General features: G+C 49.9%; 1 protein-coding gene across 4 annotated transcripts in view; it reads left to right on the forward strand.

Moving 5' to 3' along the window:
* Positions 1-6,848: 6,848 nt before the first annotated feature.
* LOC138843915 (uncharacterized) overlaps positions 6,849-23,892 on the forward strand; it is a 172,608-nt gene continuing 155,564 nt past the window's right edge. For 2 of the 4 annotated variants that reach the window (XM_070049728.1, XM_070049727.1), the window contains exon 1: positions 6,849-8,095. The gene's annotated coding sequence lies outside the window, so the exon portion shown is untranslated. The remainder of the gene's footprint in view (positions 8,096-23,892) is intronic. The other 2 variants (XR_011379119.1, XR_011379118.1) reach the window with 1 other exon arrangement.

The following is a 23,892-nucleotide window of genomic DNA, read 5'->3' on the forward strand; positions in this document are numbered from 1 at the left end:
TCCAGCTGTGGCACTGCACGATGGCTTTCCCATGTTTGTGACTTTCTGAGGTCAGCTGGACCTGAAGCGTGGCAGTGCTTCCTGTGGCATGTGTAGTGCGTACAGTCTCTGTGCACTCTTGTCATGCCGTGTCCACCAACTCCTGATCGCAGTGAGGTGTAGGAAGTGTCACCAGACACTTGGATGTCACATGAACGTGCCTTAGATGTTAAAGTTTAGGTTAAGAAGCTTTAGAAACACATACAGTTGTGGAATGTTTGAATAGATATCTACGAAATGTCACCGAACGTCTGACTCCGGCTTCTGTGAGTGCAGCCCCAGGGGGCCGTGGTGATGGCTCTGGTACTTGTGTTGCTGACACTCAACTCTGGGAAGCCCTGGTTGAGTTCCTGGTCCCTGGATCCGGCCTTGGCCTTGTCTCGGCTGTTACGAGTATTTGCGGAGAGAACCAGTAGATGGGAGCTCTCTCAAATAAATAAATAAAACTAGTAAGAAACAAAGTTTTGGAACCGTCACAGCACTGCGCCTCCAGCTCAGCTGCGCCATCCAGAAAACACCTTGCAGGGGCAGGTGTTCTACTCTCCCCCCGAGAGGTTCCGAGGGTTCCCACTTCAGATGGAATCCTTTGCAGCCACCTGTCCTGGAGGCTGTTTCCCTGTGGAGGGCTCTGGCCTGGGTGTGGGGAGAATCAGTCATTCCGAGGCCTCATTAGCATTCCCCGTGTGTGCTGATGGGGGCGGTGGACTGGGCACACGCTGGGGTTAGTCATATGAACTATTGGCTGGTGTGGAGACCTGGCCGCCCCCGCCCGGTGGGAGCCAATGAATCCTGCAGACAGCTCCAACACCATCGCTGTGCCTGTCCCCGCACGTAAAATTCCATGCCAAGGTGCAGACCACAACCCTCCTTTTCTTGGTTCTTCTGGCAACGATTTTAGAATGGATTTAGAGTTGAGCCTTCATGAGCTTTGGGCACAAGGGGCTTTGGATCGTTCGTTCACAACACAGCTAAAAGCATCTGTAGAATTCTGATGGAAGTGCTAACATTTTAGAGGCCTGTGCTTTTCATGGAATCTAAATTCCAGAGAGCACCACAGCTGTAAGATGCAGGACTAGGATACAAGAAGAAACGCTGGGAACGCACAAATGTCAACAGTGGAACTTCACGCACGGGGAGGCCCAGGCCTCCACACGTGGAGGGGAACGATGGCTGCTTTATGTGGTAGGCAGACAAGTGCATCAAAAACATCTCAACACAGAGCTCAACAGGCAGAGCCACAAACGTCAGAGCAGACGGACGCGTGAGGGCTACGCACGGGCCCAGTGCATGGACAGCTGGATGCCTTTCCCCGAGGATTTTATGACATACACATTTCAGACTAAGTACACATCCCGTGCCCGGAGTCTTAACAGTAGAAAACACATTTTAAATCAGCCCTAGACAGTAGAACAACTTCCTGCAGGAGCTGAAAGAGGTTTACTCTCCATTTAACAGACATGTAGTGATAACAGAAGGCAGGAAGTTCCAGGACATGTCTGCAGTTTCAAAGAACATAAAGTGGTAGAGATCCTTGAGGTTTTGGTTGTCAGGGAATTAAAAAGAACTTTTACATTGTTGTGTGAGCAAAGTGTGAAACCTAGGGGAAAAGGGAGGGGCAGGTATTTGGCACAGGGGTTCAGATGCCACTTGGCACACTGGCATCCAATGAGAGCGCGCCTGGTTCAAGTTCTGGCTCCCTTGCTTCTGATCCAGCTAATACACCTCGGAGGCACCAAGTGATGGCTCAAGTGCTTGGTGCCCTACTACCCATGTGAAGTGCCAGATGGCGTTCTGAACCTCTGGCTTAAGCCTGACCCAGCCCTGGCTGTTGCAGGCATTTGGAGAGTGTACTGGAAGGTGGAAGAGCTTGCTCTGTTTGTCTCTTTCTTTCAAATAAAATGGAAAGAAGTAAATTAAAAAAAAAGAGGAAAGAGGTGACCAGAGTTGTGATTCCCAAATTATAAGCCAAAAAAGGAACATCTGGGCACCCTGGAAAAGTCTTATGATAAAGGTCAATATTAAGAATTGAAGCAAGAACAGTATTTGCGTATTAATTCAGGGTCTCCTGAATTATGGAATGGACTCCTTGGAGAATCTAGGGACAGTTCTGGGCCCAGAAATATCCAAGTATCCATAGAGGTTCACACATGATGTCAAGGATTTGGGCTTATACTTTAAAGCTTGTACAGTGCACCTGCCAGTTCCTCTCAGAGGGTAGAGGCTCCCCCTACACGCCCACAACAGCTAGGGGGTGGGCCAAGAACACCATTCAAGCCTCCCAACTACATGGGCCATGATCCACTGCCTCTCAGGGTACACCTTAAAAGGAACTGGAATAGGAAGCAGAGCTGGGACTCAAATCCAGGCACTCTGATACGGGATATGGGCATCCCAAGCCACGTCTTAACCACTGCACCAAAGGGCCACCCCTACACAAAGAGGGATTTAGAAAACAAATGCACAATACAAACTGTCCTAGACTTCTAGCATCCCAGCCAGAGGTAAGAGTTCATAGACACAGAGTCAGCATAGTAACCATGTGTGTGTCACTGGAAGAGATTAAAATGCTAAGGTCTGACGTTATACAGAAAAGTCCAAGTGCATATTCTGGCCCAGGATTTTTAGCAGATCTTAAAAAGATGTGAAGCCTTTGAAGTTCCTAAGAAGCCCTGAAGAGACACAAAGCCTGAGGCACAGAAGTCAAAGCCACCAACTGGTATAGGGAGAGGCATCACCAGGCAACTCCTCCCCAGGTCGGAGGGGGATGGTTGAGGATGGCTGAGGATGTGGGAGGTAAGAGGGGCTTATGGGAGGGGAGGCTGGGATCTTCCCTGTCCAGTGGCAGGGCCAGGTGGGGCTATCAGTGGGAATAAATGAAACCCCTTCTGGTGGCCACGACATCAGAGACGGGCATTCCCAGGACAGAGGCTCCACGACACAGGGGAGGAGATGGAAGGGCAGTTGGGGAGCTGGGATGGACAGAGATCTTCCATCTGCTGGTTCACTCCCCAGATGGCCGCAAAAGCCAGCACTGGGCCAGGCTGAAGCCAGGATCCAGGAGCTTCATCCAGGTCTCCTACGTGGGTAGCCCTGACACAAGTACTTGGGCCATCTTCCACTGCTTTCCCAGGCACATTAGCAGGGAGCTGGATCAGAAGTGGAGCAGCCGGGACAAGAACCAGGGCCCATATGGGATGCTGGCATCACAGGCAGTGGCCTAACCCGCTACACTAAAACACCACCCCTCATCACATATTGAATGCTGACAGGATGTGTTACATCACAGATGAGACACATGACATCACTGGACTTGAGTGAAGGATGACTTGTACAGTCTCCTGGACTTGGGGTGTGCCCACGTGGACAATGGCAGGACATGTCCTCCATTACCACGTGTCTGGGCCCCTTCAAAGGGGATGGGAACATGGCTGCCTCTGGACCAGTCTTCCCAGGGGACAAAAGTAGCAGTGGGCTGTCGCTCCCCCTCTTCACGGAGGAACGACATAGGACCCTGTGTTGTTCTTTTATCTGCTCGGCCCTTCCCGGGTTTGCTGCTGGTTCTTCCCGGGTTGGCTGCTGACCCTTCCACCTCCGTGGAAGGGTGGTTCCCCCTGCCACATTCCCCACTTCCGCGGGGGAGCGGCACACTGCCGGCCGGCTCTCTCGGGGGCTGCACAGGTGTTCCCCTTAGATGTTCCTGGTGCATGCCGTCTCCTCCTTTATAGTCCTCCTCCGCCAATCCTAACTCGGCTGCCCACACGCCGAGTATGCTGCTCTCCTCCAATCAGGAGCAGGATCAGCTCCTGGAGGTCATCACTCAAGTTGGCAAGAGGCAGCTGCGTAGAAGCTATTTTCTCCTCTCCCAGCGCCATATTGTGGGAGAGCAGATGCATAGAATAAGTCTTAATTCCAGTAACTCAGTCCAGTCCGGGTTGCTCCCCACAGTGGGCAAAAAATAATTCAGTGATGGACTCTACTACCTTAAACCCAATTTCAAACCACAGCTCTGAACATCACTAGGTACCAAGGGCAAAGCTGCAAGGGGGCCCCTGCCACTGACCCCAGCTCTTGAACTCTTTCTGAGAGAAGAGCTTTGGTTTTTGGGATCATTTCACAGCATTCACTGTCTTCCCACCGCCATTGACTGTTGCCCTGATTCAGTCAGCGCACTATAGTGTTAGTCAAAATACAGATGTTATTAGAGGAGGATGAACTCACCCAACACAGGTCCACATCTAAGAAAAGCTGGGGAAAGTTCCAGGCTGGACATCGTCCACGGCCTTCACCGTCTTGGTTGTGGGGCTAATCCACAGTGACATGGCTGGCATAGCCATGGCTCTTAGGAGGCAGGGACACTTTCCATACACAAAGCTGCCAATCAGGAGGCAGTGAGGGCCTCCCGGAGAGTCTGGGCTCTGGCATTGCTGTGTGTCCCTGGCGCAGACTCTGGCCATGGGGTAAGGGACAGAGGGCCTCAGTGTGAGCCCCTGGCACCACTGACACAGGTTACCAGAGTTTCTTTCTGTAATCGTCATCCCGCCAATGCTGGCTAGGGTCCCAGGTGTCTCCAGGTGCAAGGGGCTGCCCCAGCCACCCTCCATACCTTAACCTGCTGAGTGTTCACAGTGGTCGTTTATATCGTCAGTCCCCTCTTACCCACAGGAGAGTATGGCCCAGAGAGGCTGGAATAGGAGTTGATGCTGACGGCAAACTTGAGGAAGCCATGGCTCTCCTGCATGGTAAGAAAATCATCTAGGACTTTGTCCTCCGTTTCTGAAGGGACCATCACTGAGGGCTGCTATCACCCTCCTGACCTGGCCTTGCAGCTGCCTGGATGGGCCACCATTGAGAGAAGGATCAGGACCAGGGCAGAGGCTGCGGGTAGGGGCTGGCCCCAAGCCTCTTCTCACCCCCCCCCACCACAGAGTTCCGGCTGTAAGTGTGTGGCAGAGAGAGCCTGAGGCCACCACCGGCTGCTTCATGTGGGGCTACCGGGATGTGTGGTGGCTTCCTTGTTTTTGGGGAAGACTTTTCAAGGGTGCCTCTGTCCTTGAATGACAGAGGGAATCAAGAGGATAAAGGGGAAAGACACAATCTTGTTCTGTGCAGAAACACGTGAGTCCTAGGACATCTGTTTCCAGTGCGCTGGTCAGGGGTAGCACTGTGAGTTGGGAAGCACTCCGGAGCTATGACATTTAAACTCCAGTTAAGAGCCCCAGAGGATGCACTGTTTTAGTTTTCTAATAACATTATAAGGAAAGTCAGAATCTTCTAGAAATCTTATCTGGGATATGCCCTCCTGGGCAGCCCTGGTGCTCCACAGTTTAGATACGGGGTTGTGAGTGATGCCTGGACCTCTGGGTGTGGGCTGGGGCCTGGCTCAGCCACGCTGGAGGACGGCACCTGCCTCTGCTGCCACATTCACCACAGGAACTCATTCCCTTTTCTGCCTCTTAGATGATGCCTCCGGGTGCTTTGTGCTGAGGGTGACACTTAGTTCTCTACACAGGCAGTGCTCTAGTGTAGAAGCGTCCTCGTCATTCTTTACTGCTTTTCGTATCTACGCCATCTCTTACAGGATGGCCGGAACTTCACAAACCTGTGAATGGCGCCATTGTCTTCCTCCTGAAATGGTGATGGGCACAGTGTGCCAGGGGAGTGTGCAGCTCAGGTGGGGACAGTGGGGGCGTTAGTTGGCAGCAAGGAAGTCATGAAGCACAAGGGCACTTTTGCTTTAGGCAGGAGAGCTCAGTTGCGTGCCAAATGCTGTTCTTATGTTTTATGTGATTGGCACTAGAGTGTGTCCCAGGCTTCACATCTATCAGATTTCATTCTCATGAGACATGAAGCCCAAGATAAGGGAACAAAAATGAAGTTCGAATGTTCAAAATAGTGCAAAAGTCAGCATATGAAACATTAAATTTAATCTAGGAAATTTAAGAGGAACGTGTATGAAGGCGCTTCAGGTTTGTGGAAAAATGGAATCAAAAGATCTTGCAGCAAAAAAATTGAAATCTGTGTGCAGTTTTTTTACGCCATGCATTGCCATGAACTTCTGTCATCCTGAATTTCTGGAAATAAGCATGGAGTTCCAGGTCGGGTCACTGAATCCATGTCCTTCCTCTCGGCTGCTCATTCATCCTCACTGGGTATATTTTTAGTGATGAAGCATCTGGAAGGTGTTTTACTTTTGTTATTTATTTGGAACTCAAAATTGCACCAGGCACTGGTTTAGGTTGGTAATCTGTGTGTATCAGAACCCAGAACGCTAACACCCGGGAAGAGGGAAAAAGCAACAAAAAGCAGCGTCCTTCTCAACACTGAGAGAAGGTGCAGGTGGCCTGAGCATCAGGGCCACCAGTCCAGGCACTGAGGCCAGGCCCTGGGTTAACCAGCTCACTCCTCTCAGAACCCTCGGGTAGTTACTAGCTCCTTGCAGAGCTGCAGTTTCGGCGCCGGCCTTGTGGTGCAGGGTAAAGCGTTCACTTGCGGTGCCAGCATCCAGGTAGTTGCTGGTTCAAGTCCCTGCTGTTCCACTTCCTAGCCAGCTCCCTGCTAATGTGCCGGGGAAAGCAGCGGAGGAATACCCAGGTGCTTGGGCCCCCAGCACACACGAAAGCAGCTCCTGGCTACGGACTGGTCTAGTTCCGGCAGTTGCAGTCACCTGGGGAGTGAACCAGCAGGTGCAGGATCTCTCTCTTTCTCTCTCTCTCTCTCTCTCTCTCTCTCTCTCTCTCTCTCTCAGCTCTGCCTTTCAGATAAATAAATCTTACAAAACCCAAAACCAAACCGAAACCATCTGCAGTTCCTTCTAGATGATGCCTGGAGAGTTTGCGGATTGCTGACCCCACAGGGAGCTTGCCCGCTCACCACGCCTCCTTCTGTCCCTGTTTTCTGCATGAAGACGACAGGGATTCGAGCAGCTGAGAAGGGGAAGGCAGGGGGAGAAGCCTGCCCCCAAATCCCTGCTGGCTGTCCGGGCCTCGCACTCCATTCCACGAGACGCCTTCCGAGGGTGAAGATTCCACGACATCCAGAAAATCTCCATCTCGCAGCACGCACTTCCGGTGTCCACAGACTTCCGGCGTCACACGCACTTCCGGCGTCAGCATGGCGTCCGCATGGCCTTCACCGTCGGCGCAGTCGCGAAGGCTCCACTCCGAGCTGCCGGGCCCCTCGCTGGGGCCGCGGTCGGCTGGGGCGGCGTCGTGGGCCGGGGGCTCGCTCCTTGGGCAGTTCGTCGCCCTCCGGACTGGGCAGGCCGAGCTCTGGTGTGAGCGCTGTGGAGAGACACGGCTTCCCTCCCTCTGACGGCTGGAAGACGGCAGGGGCCGCCTGGCCGCGGACGCTCCTGCCCAGCGTCCTTGAGGGCGGTGCTGCCCGTCCAGTGGTCGTGACGGCAGTGGAGAGCCGCCTCGGTCCGTCCCACGGCAATGCCACCCCGACGGCCCCTTCCAGAAGCGTCTCCCAGCAGAAGAGAAGGCACCTGAACGGGCAGGCTGGGCAGGTTGCGCTTTGAGTGGACAGCGCTGGGTTCGCATGCCAGCCACAAAGGCAGCCCCGGGCTGTCCCCCCCGAGCTGTGCTGGTCCTCTTGCCCACTGCCAGCGGCAGGACCCTGCTGAGTTCCGTCTGTGGCACTTCGTGCAGCTTGGTTTCCAGGCCGCCGGCGGCAGCCGTGTGTTGCCGAGAGAACGCGGTGGCTGCCGGAGACTGGGACAGAGCCGCGGCTGCACCGTGCGGTGCCCGATCCCCCGGCCGGCTCGGGGTGCACTGGGCCCAGGCAAGGCTCTCTGAGGCCAGGAACACGGCAGCTCCAGGACTTCGCTTGGTGGTTTGGTAGCAGAGAACGGCGGATTCGCCAACACTTTCAGGTCAACCCACGTTTGTTGCTTGCTGAGACTGAACACCTGTTCCTGACCTTACCAAGCTTGGAGCTGAGCCAGGCAGACCACGGAAACCTCACTTCGCTGGAGACCTTGTCCCTCACTTCCTCACAGTTCAGAAAGGAATGGATCCGTGGGAGATGTCCTGGGCAGTGCCAGCAACCCGTCTTGGTGAGAAAGAGGGAGCTGGGGCTCTGAGAGAAATGGAGGGAGGGAGCTGGTGGCGGGCGCTGTGTTAGAGTCGCAGGAGAGGCAAGATGACGATTCTGCTTCTTGGGTGGAAACCTTTCAGACTTACAGATAAGTTAGAAAATAGCGCAGTGACACGCTTGCCTGCTCTGTGTGGCTTCAGCGCTTGTCAGTGTTCTGTCTTTGTATGCACTTTGTGAACTGTATAGGGGCGTGGCAGACATCATGGCCTTTCACACCCATCAAATAATCAATTCTGTAGTGTCGTCTGATTTAGAACTTGATTCAGATTTTCTCAGTTGTCCCAAATGTGCCTTTCATAGATTCTTTTCTCTGTGTGATTCATGATTTGACCGAGGTCCATGGATTGTATAGTTGTTGGGTCTCTCGGCCTCTTTGGATTTGAGTTTTTGTTTTGCTTTGTGTCATGACATTGTAGATTTGAAGAGTTTAGGTTGTATTAAAGAACATCCCAGATGTAGCACCCGGCCAACTGCCTCTTCATGAATTGGGTTAAACATTTGTGGCAAGGATCCTACAGATAGAGGTTGTAGCCCAGTGATTCCAAACCTAGGGCTCCTGCGTCTCATGGGTCTGCATGTGCTTCTTAATATTTCCTGTTAGGGAGCAGGTTTTAGTTTTTATTGGATTTTCAAAGGCTTCTAAAATTCCGAAGTCCCGGAGGTTAAGAATTGGAGCCAAGGTAGAAGACGCTGATATTAGCAGGAGACAAATAAGTGTCCAGTCTGCACTTACTTCAGTTTTCTTAAGCCATTAGATTGCATGAGCATTTGGACTTCTTAGATGATAAAGGCTCTTGAAAATAATCTGAGGCCGGCGCCGCGGCTCACTAGGCTAATCCTCCGCCTTGCGGCGCTGGCACACCAGGTTCTAGTCCGGTCGGGGCGCCGGATTCTGTCCCGGTTGCCCCTCTTCCAGGCCAGCCCTCTGCTGTGGCCAGGGAGTGCAGTGGAGGATGGCCCAGGTGCTTGGGCCCTGCACCCCATGGGAGACCAGGATAAGTACCTGGCTCCTGCCATCGGATCAGCACGGTGCACCGGCCGCAGCGGCCATTGGAGGGTGAACCAACGGCAAAGGAAGACCTTTCTCTCTGTCTCTCTCTCTCACTGTCCACCCTGCCTGTCAAAAAAATAAAAAAATTTGAGAGGGAGGAAGGAAGAAGGAGGGAGGGAGGGAGGGAGGACATTCCCCTCTGGTGGTACACTTACCAAATTTCCACTACAACTGGGAGCTTGGAATTGATTCCAGATCTCTGTGTGGTTGACAGGACCGTTTCTTGAGCCATCACCTGCTCTGCATTAGTGGAAAGCTGGAGTCAGGATGCTCAGCTGGTGTCAGTCCCAGGCTCTCCATTGTGGGATGCAGACAGCCATCCTAACCACTGAATGCTACCCCTGTGCATTTTTGTATTTATTTTCCAATTTACTTAAAAAGCAGACTGATGAGAAAGAGACAGAGCTCTGGCTAGGCTGAAGCCAGGGGCCAGGAACTCAATTTGGGTTTCCCATGTGGGTGGCAGGAGCCCAAGTACTTGAGCTGTCACTTGCTGCCTCCTAGGGTGTGCATTAGCAAGAACCTGGATTGGAACAGAGATGGGACTTAATCCCAGGTGCTCTGATACAGCATGTGGGCATCCCAAGTGGTGGCTTAACCTGCCGCATTGCAGTGCCTGCCTCTCTCTGTCTCTCTCTCTCAAGGTAATGCATATACAAGGTAAGATCCTAACCATGGAAAGATGTGAAAGTCAGCAGTACCCGTCCACTCCAGGTCTTCAGGTCATGTCCCTCTTGGCTGCAGTGGCTGGCCCTGCTGGTTTCTTGAGGCTCCCTCCTTATGTTCTAGTGCAGGTCAGTGTTTATGAGGACGTGATACTGCACCTGTTTATTTTATACAGTGGGGATGTGGCATAAGTGCATTTCATGTACATGAAGTAACTGTCTAACAAAACAAAAATAGTGAAACATCAAAGGAGAGCAGGAGACAGTCCACACTGGGTATGCTTGTGCCTTCTCTCCTGCAGCCAGACTCACATTCTGGACCCGAGGTGGGCCTTGACTTCTGAAAATAATTTTGTGTGATCAGAACGTCTCACATGAACTCTGCTGGTTTTGCAGTGCACAGTGTGGTTCCACTGAGAGCAGGTGTGGTGTTGTATGGTGGACCTTGCCTCCCCCAGCCCCTGACAACCCCCTCATACACTGTTTGGCCTGCTGTGCACTTACCATGATGTTCTCTTGCACTTACCATGATGTTCTCCTGGTTCACCTGTGTTGTAGCAAATGGGAAAGTGTTCTTTTTTGAGACTGACCAGAGGTAGCTGTTAAGACTGGATTTAGGGGCTGGCGCTGTGGTGCAGTAGGTTAATCCTACACCTGTGACGCCGGCATCCCATATGGGCGCCAGCTCGAGTCCCGGCTGCTGCACTTCTGATCCAGCTGTCCGCTATGGCCTGGGAAAGCAGTAGGAGGTAACCCAAGTCCTTGGACCCCTATACCAGTGGGAGACCTGGAAGAAGCTCCTGCCTCCTGGCTTCAGATTGGCTCAGCTCTGTCCGTTGCAGCCATTTAGGGAGTGAACCAGTGGATGGAGGACCTCTCTTTCTCTCTCTCTCTCTCACTATATGTAACTCTACCTCTCAAATAAATAAAATCTTTTTTATTTTTTCAAGACTGTATTTATCACGAACATGGCCTGGGTGCTGACTTAATCTGACTTGCCGCGGAAGAGCTAGCGATGCCTTTCAGCACCAGGGGAACCTGGCTCCGAGCACGGCTACCAACAGGGGGGTGTGAGTCTCCACTTGGGCATGCCTCCAGGGTCCTTGGGGTCGCATTAGGCTGCTCCAGACTCACATGTGGGCCCGGAACCCTGTGTGAGGTCGGCCCACTGCCCCTGGGCCAGTCCGTGCCGTTCCTGCTTGCTCAGCATTCCGAGGTCTGCTTTCCCCTAGAGATCTTTGTTCCTGTGGACAACTGTTCTGCACAAGTAGTGAAAATGTTTTGGTCCCCCCCTCTTTTTTTTTTAAAGACTTATTTATTTATTTGAAAGTCAGAGTTACACAGAGAAAGAGAGGCAGAAAAAGAAAAAGAGAGAGGTCTTCTTCCGCCAGGGCGCTCCCCAACTGGCTGCAATGGCCAGAGCTGTGCCGATCCAAAGCCAGGAGCCAGGATGTTCTTCTGGGTCTCCCATGTGGGTGCAGGGGCCCAAGACTTGGGCCATCTTGTTCAGCTTTCCCAGGCCACAGCAGAGAGCTGGATCAGAAGTGGAGTAGCTGGGACTCTAACTGGCGCCCATATGGGATGCCAGAACTGCACGTGGTGGCTTTACCCACTACACGACAGCACCGGCCCCAGTCCTAACTTTTAATATTTCAACTTTTCAAATTAAGTATAAGCATAATATAAATTTTTTTTTTGACAGGCAGAGTGGACAGTGAGAGAGAGAGACAGAGAGAGAAAGGTCTTCCTTTGCCGTTGGTTCACCCTCCAATGGCCGCCGCGGCCGGCACACCGCGCTGATCCGATGGCAGGAGCCAGGAGCCAGGTGCTTCTCCTGGTCTCCCATGGGGTGCAGGGCCCAAGCACTTGGGCCATCCTCCACTGCACTCCCTGGCCACAGCAGAGGGCTGGCCTGGAAGAGGGGCAACCGGGACAGAATCCGGTGCCCTGACCGGGACTAGAACCCGGTGTGCCGGCGCCGCTAGGCGGAGGGTTAGCCTAGTGAGCCGCTGCGCCGGCCGCATAATATAAATTAACATTTAAAAACCTAGTATGAGCACTGTGTTTATCTGCTTGGTGTAAGCGTTTGGCTTAGTGAGTATGTTATTGGACACGCTGCAACAGGGGTTCTCCCCTTTCTTTGAGAATGTCAGCCGTGAGACAGAGATCTGCAGCGAGCAAGTGTGGAAGCTTTAGTGATGCGAGAGCACCAGACAGGCCGTGGGCACCCAGGCTGCACGCGGGCTGTGGCTTTTATGGAGGTGTGTGAGGGGAGGGCACCTATTCCTACTGTTTCTGCTCCCCTCACCCTCTTCTCCTTCTGGGACATTGCTGGGAAGGCTTTCTGGCTGTGAAATTTTTCCAGGGGCTTTATCTTAAAAGCTAAGTGTTATTGGACCAGTAGTCCCATTGACACTGACCTGGGAAGATTGCCCAGGGGTGTCTGGTGGGGAGGCTGGGGTGTGTAAATGCCAGACAGTCAGAGTCACATTTTTTTCCTTTGCCTACTCTCACACGATAGTCCAGTTCGTCTACTCTACCTTCCTACCTGGTAGTGGAGATGTGGCTGAGATGCCCCATCACGTCACAGTGCCGAGATCTGATGCCCTGCTCCACTGCTGACTCCAGCTTCCTGCTAAAGCAGACTTTGGGAGGCAGCAGGTGATGGTTCAAGTAGTTGGATCTATGCTGCCCACTTGGGAGACCTGGATTGAATTCTGGGTTCCTTTTTTTTTTTTTTTTTTAAGATTTATTCATAATTTGAAAGGTAGAGTTAGAGACGGAGAGACAGAGACATCTTCCATTTGCTGCTTTACTCCCCAAATGGCTGCAATGGCCGGAACTGGGCTGATCTGAAGCCAGGAGCTAGGAGCTTCTTCCCTGCACATGGGTTCAAGGGCCCAAGCACTTGGGCCATCTTCTGCTGCTTTTTGAGACACATTAGCAGGGGGCTGGATCGGAATTAGAGGAGCCAGGACTTGAACCAGTGTCCGTATGGGATGCCGGTGTCACAGGTAGTGGCTTTACCTGCAATGCCACAGTGCCAGCCCTGAGTTCTGGGCTCTTGACTTAGGCCTGGCTCAGCTCTGACACCATTGCCAGCATTTGAGGTGTGAAGCGGTTGATAGGAGCTCTGTTTCTGTCTCTCAAATAAAACAAGTGACAAAATTAAGCCATTTAATGAAATCAGGACCCCAAAAGCTAACTCAAGCAAGGGACTTCAATAGGTATTGTTTATTTAACACTTTTTTAAAAGATTTATTTATTTATTTGAAAGTCAGAGTTACACAGAGAGAGGAGAGGCAGAGAGACAGAGACAGAGACAGAGAGAGAGAGAGAGAGGGAGAGAGAGAGGTCTTCCATCCGATGGTTCACTCCCGAATTGGCTGCAATGGCCGGAGCTGCGCTGATCTGAAGCCAGGAATTAGGAGCTTCTTCCAGGTCTCCCACGTGGGTGCAGGGGCCCAGGCAGTTGGGCCATCTCCTACTGCTTTCCTAGGCCATGGCAGAGAGCTGGATTGGAAGTGGAGCAGCTGGGTTTCGAACTGGCGCCGCCCACATGGGATGCCAGCACTTGAGGCCAGGGTGTTGACCCACTGTGCCACAGCACTGGCCCCAACACTTACTTTTTTTTTTTTTTTTTTTTTTTTGACAGGCAGAGTTAGACCGAGAGAGAGAGAGAGAGAGAAAGAGAAAGGTCTTACTTTTTCCATTGGTTCACCTCCCAAGTGGCCGCTATGGCTGCGCATTGCGGCCGGTGCGCTGTGCCGATCCGAAGCCAGGAGCCAGGTGTTTCCTGGTTTCCCATGTGGGTGCAGGGCCCAAGGACCTGGGCCATCCTCCACTGCACTCCCGGGCCACAGCAGAGAGCTGGACTGGAAGAGGAGCAACTGGGACAGAATCCGGCACCCCAACCGGGACTAGAACCCCGGGGTGCCGGTGCTGCAGGCGGAGGATTAGCCTAGTGAGCTGCGGCGCTGGCCAACCAACACTTACTTTTAAAATAGTTTTTATGGTTTACTAATCTCCATGATATGCATGATCACCATAAAGAACTGCAGAATGTTTTTTTTTTTTTCTTTTCATTTATTTGAGAGAGTTAGAGAGAGAGGGAGGGAGAGACAGAGAGAAAGGTCTTCCATTCTTTGGTTCACTCCTCCAAATGGCAGCAATGGCTGGAACAGGGCTGATCTGAAGCCAGGAGACAGGAGCTTTTTCTGGGTCTCCCACATGGGTGCAGGGGCACAAGTACTTGGGCCATCTTCCACGGCTTTCCCAGGCACATTAGCAGGGAGCTGGATCTGAAGAGGAGAAGCCAGGACATGAACCGGCACCCATGTGGGATGCTGGCACTACGGATGGAGGCTTTACCTGCTATGCCCTGGTGCCGGCCCCACTATAGAATCTTCCCTCCTTCCACTGTTCACTTTCCAGCTCACTTCCTGCCAGCGTCCTTCACTGCATCTTTTTTTTTTTGTTTTGTTTTTTTTATTATTTTTGACAGGCAGAGTGGACAGTGAGCGAGAGAGAGACAGAGAGAAAGGTCTTCCTTTGCCGTTGGTTCACCCTCCAATGGCCGCCGCTGCAGCCGGCGCACCGCGCTGATCCGATGGCAGGAGCCAGGAGCCAGGTGCTTTTCCTGGTCTCCCATGGGGTGCAGGGCCCAAGCACCTGGGCCATCCTCCACTGCACTCCCTGGCCATAGCAGAGAGCTGGCCTGGAAGAGGGGCAACCGGGACAGAATCCGGCGCCCCGACCGGGACTAGAACCCGGTGTGCCGGCGCCGCAAGGTGGAGGATTAGCCTATTGAGCCACGGCGCCGGCCCCTTCACTGCATCTTGAGGTCTTTCTCCTCTCCATAGTCCATGTCTTGCAAGTCTGTGTCTGGGTTCACTTTTCTTTGCACAACGCACAGAATCGTAAATCACAGCAGTGGCATTTGTCCGGTCACCACTAAGCTGAGTTCTGAATTCAGATACAAAGATTGCCATCCAGTATGGTCTTGTGCATTTGAGCTTGTGTTTCTTGAATTTCTGTTTTAGGCATTTGCTTTCCTTGAGTGGAGGACATTGTTCTCAGTTATCAGTCTTTTAGTATATACACATCACAGATTGGAACTGACAAAATATTCTCATAGAATATTGCTCTGGTTTTTATTGCTACAGATTAATGTAAGGTTTCCTTTGGAAACTGAATCTAGTTAACAAGAAAAGCAGGAAGCCTCGGGGTCGTGTCTCATGCCTCTTGTCTTGCACTTGCCGTCAGTAGCCCCTGTCTGTGCTGGAGGTATTAGCACAGAGAGGCTCAGCGTCCCGGGAACAGCACGCACTGTTTGCTCCCTGCGATGCACAGACCGTTTCAGTCAAGGGACTGGGAGCCCGCCTCCCCAGGCCTGTGTTTTGTGTGAGTAAGAAGGAAATGATTCATTGACAGTGAACTCCCAAGACCTTGCCTGGAAAACACAGCTGCCGGTGCACCAGCAAGTATTTGGAAACAGCGTCTGAGGAAGCAACCTGGGAATCTGTCCCTGTCACTTTCTCTCTGAGTGGCGCTGTCTGTTGTGTTAATGATCGCATACACACTCTCGCTCTGGTGGTTTGCATTCTTAAGTGCACTCCAGGCAGTGAGGTAATGCCTGCAGGGACTGAGGTGTCGTCATTTTGTCACAGGAGCTGAGGGCTCGCAGAGGCCCAGGGGCATGCCCGGGTCTGCTCCGGCAAAGAGTGGGAAGCCAGGAAATGGAGGGCCTGGGCTTTGTGACTTCGTCTTGTAGAGACTCAGCCTTCTGATCTGTAGAATGAGCCTAATACTTGTGATACAGAATTGTTATCAAAATGAGGTGAGATTGTATCAATAAAACATCTGGGTTAGTATTTTCATACTGTGGCGATCAGTGCCTCCCTTCCCTTTCCTTTCCAGCTCCGACCCTTGGTGCCGGGGTTGCAGTCCTGCAGCTGTGGTGGTGCCATGTCCGTTAGCATTGCCCTGCTCAACTCCTTACGTACCCGAGGGACCAGTCAGGGCATTACTGCACTGAATCCTGGACTCGTGTAACCCTTCTCCTGGGGTTTCATCACTCACTATTCTTTTCGTGTTCCAGTCCCTGTTCTTCCCCCACTCTTGGGCAAAAAGCCGGGAATGTTTTGAGGAGACTGAACCTGCAGTCCGTCAGTCAGATCCCAAGTGGAGTGAAGTTGAAGTGGTAACAACCGTTTTACACGGGGACGTATCTGAGGGGCAGTAGGCAGCAGGCGTAAGCAGAATCGTAAACCATTTGTCTGCCAGCACATTTAGGAAGGGGTGACGCCGCCGCTCAGGAATTTCCTGCTGTATATCCAGTTTTTTTCATGGGACTTTTCAATAGCTTGAAAGGGCTGTGGCGCTTCCTGTTCAGGCGCGGCTGTTATCGCGTCCACTCAGAGACTCCTTCCTGCTCAGTTGGAGCTGTGGTGCTTGTGAATGGAACACCTATTTTTAAGTGAATTGCATGCTGATTTGTATCACGGAAGGCTCTTCACTTACACTGCTCACACCTAGGACTGCTGTGAGAATTTACTCTTTTCTACCTCAACCTGATTATTTGAACCTATAGGTGCAAGGGACTGTGCAATCAAAAACTACCCGTGATTTTTATAGGAAGAAATTTCCTACAAAAACTACTTGAGGGAGTCTTCAAAAAGGTCACAGAAAATGTGTATTATGAAGAAACTATGCATGGATTTCAACAATTTTTGGCACCAAAATTACCTTAATAAGTTTTTTGAAAAAAGGTTTGTTTATTTGTTTGAAAGGCAAAGTTGCAGAGAGAGAGAGAGAGAGAGGGAGAAGGAGAGACAGAGACAATCACCTTCCGTCTGCTGGTTCACTCCCCAAATGGCTGCACTGGCCAAGGTGGGCCAGGCTGAAGCCAAGAACCTGGAATTCCATCCAGTCTCCCACATGGCTGGCAAGGGCTCAGGTGCTTGGGCCATCTTCCGCTGCTTTCCCAGGAGCATTAGCAGAGAGCTGGATTGGAAGTGGAGCAGCTGGGACTTGAACTGTTTACTGTATGGTATGCCAATGTTGTAGGCAGCAGCTTAAACCACTGTGCCACTTTGCTGGCCCTAACAACCCTGAATTTTTATTCCATTTTTTCACAAGCTTTTTTTTTTTTTTTTTATCTTTTATTTAATGAATATAAATTTCCAAAGTACGACTCATGGGTTACAATGGCTTTCCCCCCCATACCGTCCCTCCCACCCACAACCCTCCCCTTTCCCACTCCCTCTCCCCTTCCATTCACATCAAGATTCATTTTTGATTATCTTAATATACAGAAGATCAGCTTAGTATACCTTAAGTAAGGATTTCAACAGTTTTCACAAGCTTTTTGAAGTCCCATTATATGCCAAGGTAGTAACTGAGGACGTTTTCTGGGCAAAAATTCACTTGGAAAAGACCCTTCTGTATAGCAGGAAACCAGCATTTAGAAAGTGATCAAAAAGTAGATGAATATTTTCTTTCAGTGAGAATCATTATTCTGTTTTTTCCTTTAGGTTCACATATAACTGATTCAGTGAATCACTCAGCAACCTAAACATAACCTGACGTTCAAGTGTAATTCTTTCACAATTTTTACATACAAAAATCTGGCCAGAAAGAAAAAACTGTTTTCTCAAAATGACGTTTGTGCCAGTTGCATGCGATTATTGTCAGTAGTATCCCCATCAGATGTGTCCATCCAGTGAGATTCACATTTCTGGGACTGGGTGTCAGGGTGCAGGGTTAACCAATGCTTGGCATGCCCGCATCCCAAGTCAGAGTGCCCATATCGAGTCCTGGCTGCTGCAGTTAGAATCCAGCTCCCTGCTAATCTGCCTGGGAAGGCGGCAGAGGGTCGCCCCGTGCTTGAGCCTCTGCTGCTCATGTGGGAGACACCGGTGGTGTTCCTGGCTCCTGGGGTGGCCTGACTTGTGCATTCGCAGCTGTCGAGGGCATTGGGGAGTGTACTGGCATATGGGAGTTTGCTCTCATTCTGCCTTTCAAATAAATAAATAAACATTTCTAAAAAATCCAGAAGTTGGGGCCAGTTGATCAGAGGCATTTTCAGAAACACAGAAGGAAGCTGAGCTCTCTGCAGGGCTTGCAGGCGAGCAGAGCACGTTTGTGCTCAGCGCTGCAGGGCTCGCATTGCCAGCCCCTGGAGCAGGTAGCAGTGGCTGAGTGAATGAACACACACTAACAGCCACCGCAGGATGTCTGGGGATCCCCATAAGTGGAATGCATAGGTGCTGTATGAAGGAAGGGCTGCCCTGGGAAGCCTGAGCGTGAGGAGTGAGACTGTGCAAGCCTTCCACCTGGCGCCCTCCCACCTCTGCCCTCATTGGCACACTCTCCCGTTCACCTGGCCGTCGCCCACGGAGCACTTTCTGAACTTGTCAGATGAATTTAAGCTCCACGGAGGCGCGGTTGTGTCGAAAGAGCTGTGACTGTTCCAGAAGGAGGACGGGGTCATGTGGGGGACACTTTTCTCCACTGCACGATTATTCACTTCACAAACCTGTGCTTGGCCGTGTTCCAGGCACTGGGGAGGTGAAAGTCGGTAAGCGCCCTCCCCAATCCCTCTTCTCATGGGACTTACCATCTAGTTTGGAGTCAAGGAGAACCTACAAATAGACGAGTAAGATCTAAAGGGTGCCAGATGGTCTATGTGCTCGGTGGGGGGGGGGGGGTGTGAAGGTGGAGTGGGGGGTGGGGGCTCAGGGCACATGGGGGCAGAGGCTGTGCAGAGGGTGCAGGGGAGGAAACTGGGAAGGTGACAGTTGAGCAGGGGCCAGCAAGGGGAGAGTCAGGAGGTTATCGGGGATATTAAAAGCCACAGTAATTAAAACAGTGTGGTCTTAGCTCCAGACAGGAAAATAGAACAAGACATTGAATTCAGAAATTGCCCCAAATACATATGAAAATGTAGCTTGTGATGAAGCAAATGGACTGTTTATAAATGGTGCTGAGAGAACTTGCCAGCTGTTTGGGGAAAAAAATGGTAAGTTAGGATCTTACCTTGTACATAGAAAAATTACCAATGCACAGAGGATTTCCATGTTAGAAATACACATTAAACTGCTAGAATACTTAAGTAACCTTTACTTACATTTGTTAATTAGAGAAGGCCTTTGTATGCATGAGAACAAAGCTGGAGAATCAATGATGTTAACAGATCTGACCACATTAATGTGTGTGTGTTTAAGATTTATTTATTTATTTGAGAGGCAGAGTTACAGACAAAGGGAGAGACAGAGCGAGGTCTTCCATCTGCTGATTCCAACTCCCCAAATGGCCACAACAGCTGGAGCTGGGCTGATCCAGAGCCAGGAGCCAGGAGCCAGGAGCCAGGAGCTTCTCCTGGATCTCCCATGTGGGTGCAGGGGCCCGGGCACTTAGGTCATCTCCTGCTGCTTTCCTAGGCCATTAATAGAGAGCTGTATCCAAAGAGGAGCAGCTGGGACTAGAGCTGGTGCCCATATAGGATGCCAGCATCACAGGTTAAGTAGGTTTAACCTACTACGCCGCAGGACTGGCCCCAGCCACATTAATGTTTACATGGCACAGATAAGCAAAATAAAAAGTCAAAATCATCTCCCATAAATTTTTTTTTGAGAAAGAAACCCCATATGTGACAGGAATACTCTTTGTTTTCTCTTGTTTTTGTCCCTTAGGAAGTTAGGATACACATTGCATGTGGTAATGTCTCTGTCCCCTGGCTCATCAAAGTTGCTGTATAGCTTGTCCGTGGTCTAACTCACTGCCTGCTGGAAAGCACAAATAAGGTTGACAAGGACCTTTAGAACGCAGGAACAGGGGTAGGTGTTATGTCACATCAGGTTAAGGTGCTGCCTGTGATGCTGGCATTCCATTTGAGCACTGGTTGAAGTCCCTGAGGCCCTGCTGCTGATCTAGCTCCCTGGCACTATGCCTGGGAAGACAGTGGAAGATGGCCCAAACACTTGGGCCCCTGCCACCCACTTGGGAAATACAGATGGGTTTCTACCCTCCTGGCTTCTGCCTGGCTCAGTCCTGGCCTTTGTGGCCATCTGGGGAGTGAACTAGTAGAGGGAAGATTGCTCTGTCTCTCCCTCTATCTATCTGTCTGCCTTTCCAATAAATAAAATAAAATCTTAAAAAAAGAAAGCAAAGACATTTCTTTTGCCTACTCCTATAGCAGAGGGAACAGAATATCAACATGGTTCCCAAGGAGAGGAGTGCAGGTATCTCACCATAAACAGAAACTGAACTTGGTGGTGACGGAGGGAAGGTGCCTGGAGGCAACACTGAATGCAGTGTTGACCAGTTGGCTGAGAGACTTGGTGTGGAGTCTTATGAGAGGCTAGGGGCCTGCAGTACCCTCCTTTACTGCCGAGGGGAGCATAACTTCCCATGACCTTTGTTACAATTCATAATTTTTGGACCTTTTAATTTTTAAAAATTTTTCTTCAAAATTATGTAACTGAAAGTAATCAACTATGGCTATATGAGTGTTGTTTGCAGTAGCAAATAATTGGAAATGACCTTGATGTCTGTGCGAAGGGCATGGTTAAGTAAGCTTTCATGTCTGCAGACCACAGAGTGCCATGCGGTGACGTGTTTGGGTATGAACTGGAAGGCTCGTGGCCACAGCCCTTTTGGAGACAGTCTGACAGTTTCTTAGCAAGCTGGGGATGTGCCCCAGCAGTTACACTGCTGATGTTTCCCCAGATGAGCTGAAACTTAGGGCTGCACAAAAACCAGCCCACAAGTATTTATGGAAGCTTTGTAATGGACAGAAACGGGAAGCAGCCAAGATGTCCTTCAGCAGGCAAGTGGTAGGCACGCTGTTGTGCATGCTCACAGAAGCCATCACTTGGCAACAGAGAGCAAAGGCTTGGAGGGCCTCAGGGCTTCTCCTGAGTGGAAGAAGGGCACGGCAAGTCCACGGGTGCCCCTGGTGTGACTGCCCTGGCAAGCATACTCATGCATATGGTGCAAGGACCAGCGGCTGCTAGGGTTGGTGGGAGAGGAAGGAGGGATAAGTCAGCAGAATCCCTGGACTGTTAGATCGTGAAACTACTCAGCATGATGCGATGGTGGACACACAACTGCACGTTTGGCAAAACCCATAGAAGGCTGCATCCCAAAGTAAATTTTAGTTGCTAAAAACGTGCCAGTATTGGTTCCTCCACCGTAACAGGCACACTACGCCAAAGCAAGATGTCAGTCGTAGGACAAACAGGGAGTGGGCAAAGAGCTAGGTATGTGGGAAGTCTCTGTAGGTCTGTCCAATGTTTCTATGGAAACAGACTATCTAGAATATCTATGAACCTCTTTTTGTAATGTGTGTGTGTTTGTGTGTGTGTGTGTGTGTAGGAGGAAGTGTAGAAATAAATTTGTCAGGATTATGTAAAAATGCTAGCAATATTGTCTTCCATTAAGGGATTGTGAAATATGTATGTGTGTGTATGTGTAGTTAAAGATTTATTTATTATTTTTTAAATAATTATTTTTATTTGAAAGAGTTGGAGAGGGGGTAGAGCCAGAGAGAGGTCTTCCATTCCGCTGGTTCACTCCCCAAATAACCACAATGGCCAGAGCTGAGCTGATCCGAAGCCAGGAGCCAGGAACTTCCTCTGGGTCTCCCACGTGGGTTTAGGAGCCCAAGGAGTTGGGCCACCTTCTACTGCTTTCCCAGGCCATAGCAGAGTTAGATCAGAAGTGGAGCAGCCGGGACTAGAACCAGCGCCCATATGGCATGATGGCGCTGTAGGCTGGGATTTTAACCTGCTGTGCCACAGTGCCAGCCCCTATTTATTTATTTTTAAAAAGATTTATTTATTTATTTGAAAGGCAGAGTTACAAAGAGGCGGAGAGAGAGAGAGAGAGAGGGAATGCAAGCGAGCAAGAGCACGAAAGAGAGGTGTCTTCTATCTGTTGGTTCACTCCCCAAGTGGCTGTAATGGCCAGAGCTGTGCCAATCCGAAGCCAGGAGCTAGGAGCTTCCTCTGGGTCCCCCACGCAGGTACAAGGGCCCAAGGACTTGGGTCCTCTTCCAGTGCTTTCCCAGTCCATAGCAGAAAGCTGGATTGGAAGTGGTACAGCTAGGACTCGAACCGGAGCCCATATGGGACGCTGGCACTGCAGGTGACGACTTTATCTGCTGTGCCACAGTGCTGGCCCCAAAGATTTATTTATTACACAAAATTAGGACCGTAACAACATATTGTACAGTGGTATACAGGGTACTTCAAAAAGTTTGTGGAATAATGGACTTGAGTAATTAATTTTGTTGCAAAATTTTTATGAAATCTGTGCATAGTCACCTTATAATACACATTTTCCACAAACTTTGGAATGCCCTGTGTATGTGGGTATGTGCTGTTTGGTGAATATTTATATATATAAACTTTCTAAACTTCATATATCATTGATATTTTATGAATCATAAACAGTTTTTTAAAGGGCCATGTAGGATTCCATGGTATGGCTGTGCATTATTTATTAAACGAAACACTTACAAGTTAAAAAAAAAAATAAAGATTTATTTATTTTGAAAGAGAGAGCAAGAGGGAGAGATCTCCCATCTGCTGGTTCCTTCCCCAGTTGGCTGCAGTGGCCAGTGCAGGACTAGGCCAAAGCCAGGAGCTTTGCTGGGGTCTCCCATATGAGTGGCAAGGGCCAAACACTTGGGTCATCTTCCTCTGCTTTGCTCAGGCCGTTAACAGGGAGCTGTATTTTAAGTACAGCAGCCAGGACATGACCCTGTGCCCATATGGGATGCTGATGTAGCTGGTAGCCTTATATGCTTATGTCATAACACTGGCCCTGTGGTATTATTAGTTGGTATCTTTTTGTACTGTCTAGATATTTTATAGTTTTTATAACCAGAAATAAAAATGCAACAACTAAAAAAGAGAAAACCAATAATAGAAATAAAAATAGATAATTCTAGAGATAGCTACTGTTAACATTTTGGCATACATCCTTTCAGGTCACTTCCAATAGAATATGTAATATGTGAAATATGTACTGCAGTCTCTATATGTCTGTACACACAGATACATACATGTAATCCACAGTCTCTTTGTGTCTGTACACAGATATACTGCATGTAATCCACAGTCTCTATATGTACACACAGATACACTACATGTATGTCTGTACATGTAATGTTTATATGTCTGTACATATAATCCATAGTCTCTATATGTCTGTACACACAGATACACTGTATGTAATCCACAGTCCCTGTATGTCTGTATACACAGATGCACTGTATGTAACCCACAGTCTCTGTACGTCTGTACACACAGATACACTGTAACCCACAGCCTCTGTACATCTGTACACACAGATACACTGTATGTAATTCATAATCTCTGTATGTCTGTACACACAGATATGCTACATGTAATCCACAGTCTCTATATGTACACACAGATACACTACATGTATGTCTGTACATGTAATGTTTATATGTCTGTACATATAATCCATAGTCTCTATATGTCTGTACACACAGATACACTGTATGTAATCCACAGTCCCTGTATGTCTGTACACACAGATACACTGTATGTAACCCACAGTCTCTGTACGTCTGTACACACAGATACACTGTAACCCACAGCCTCTGTACATCTGTACACACAGATACACTGTATGTAATTCATAATCTCTGTATGTCTGTATACACAGATATGCTACATGTAATCCACAGTCTCTGTACATCTGTACACACAGATACACTGTATGTAACCCACAGTCTCTGTACATCTGTACACACAGATACACTGTATGTAACCCACAGTCTCTGTATGTCTGTACACACAGATACACTGTATGTAACCCACAGTCTCTGTATGTCTGTACACACAGATATGCTACATGTAATCCATAGTCTCTCTATGTCTGTACACACAGGTACACTGTATGTAATTCATAGTCTCTGTATGTCTGTACACACAGATATGCTACATGTAATCCATAGTCTCTCTATGTCTGTACACATAGATACACTGTATGTAATCCATA

Source organism: Oryctolagus cuniculus, chromosome 9 (genome assembly GCF_964237555.1).
Source record: "Oryctolagus cuniculus chromosome 9, mOryCun1.1, whole genome shotgun sequence".
Classification (NCBI taxonomy): Eukaryota; Metazoa; Chordata; class Mammalia; order Lagomorpha; family Leporidae; genus Oryctolagus; species Oryctolagus cuniculus.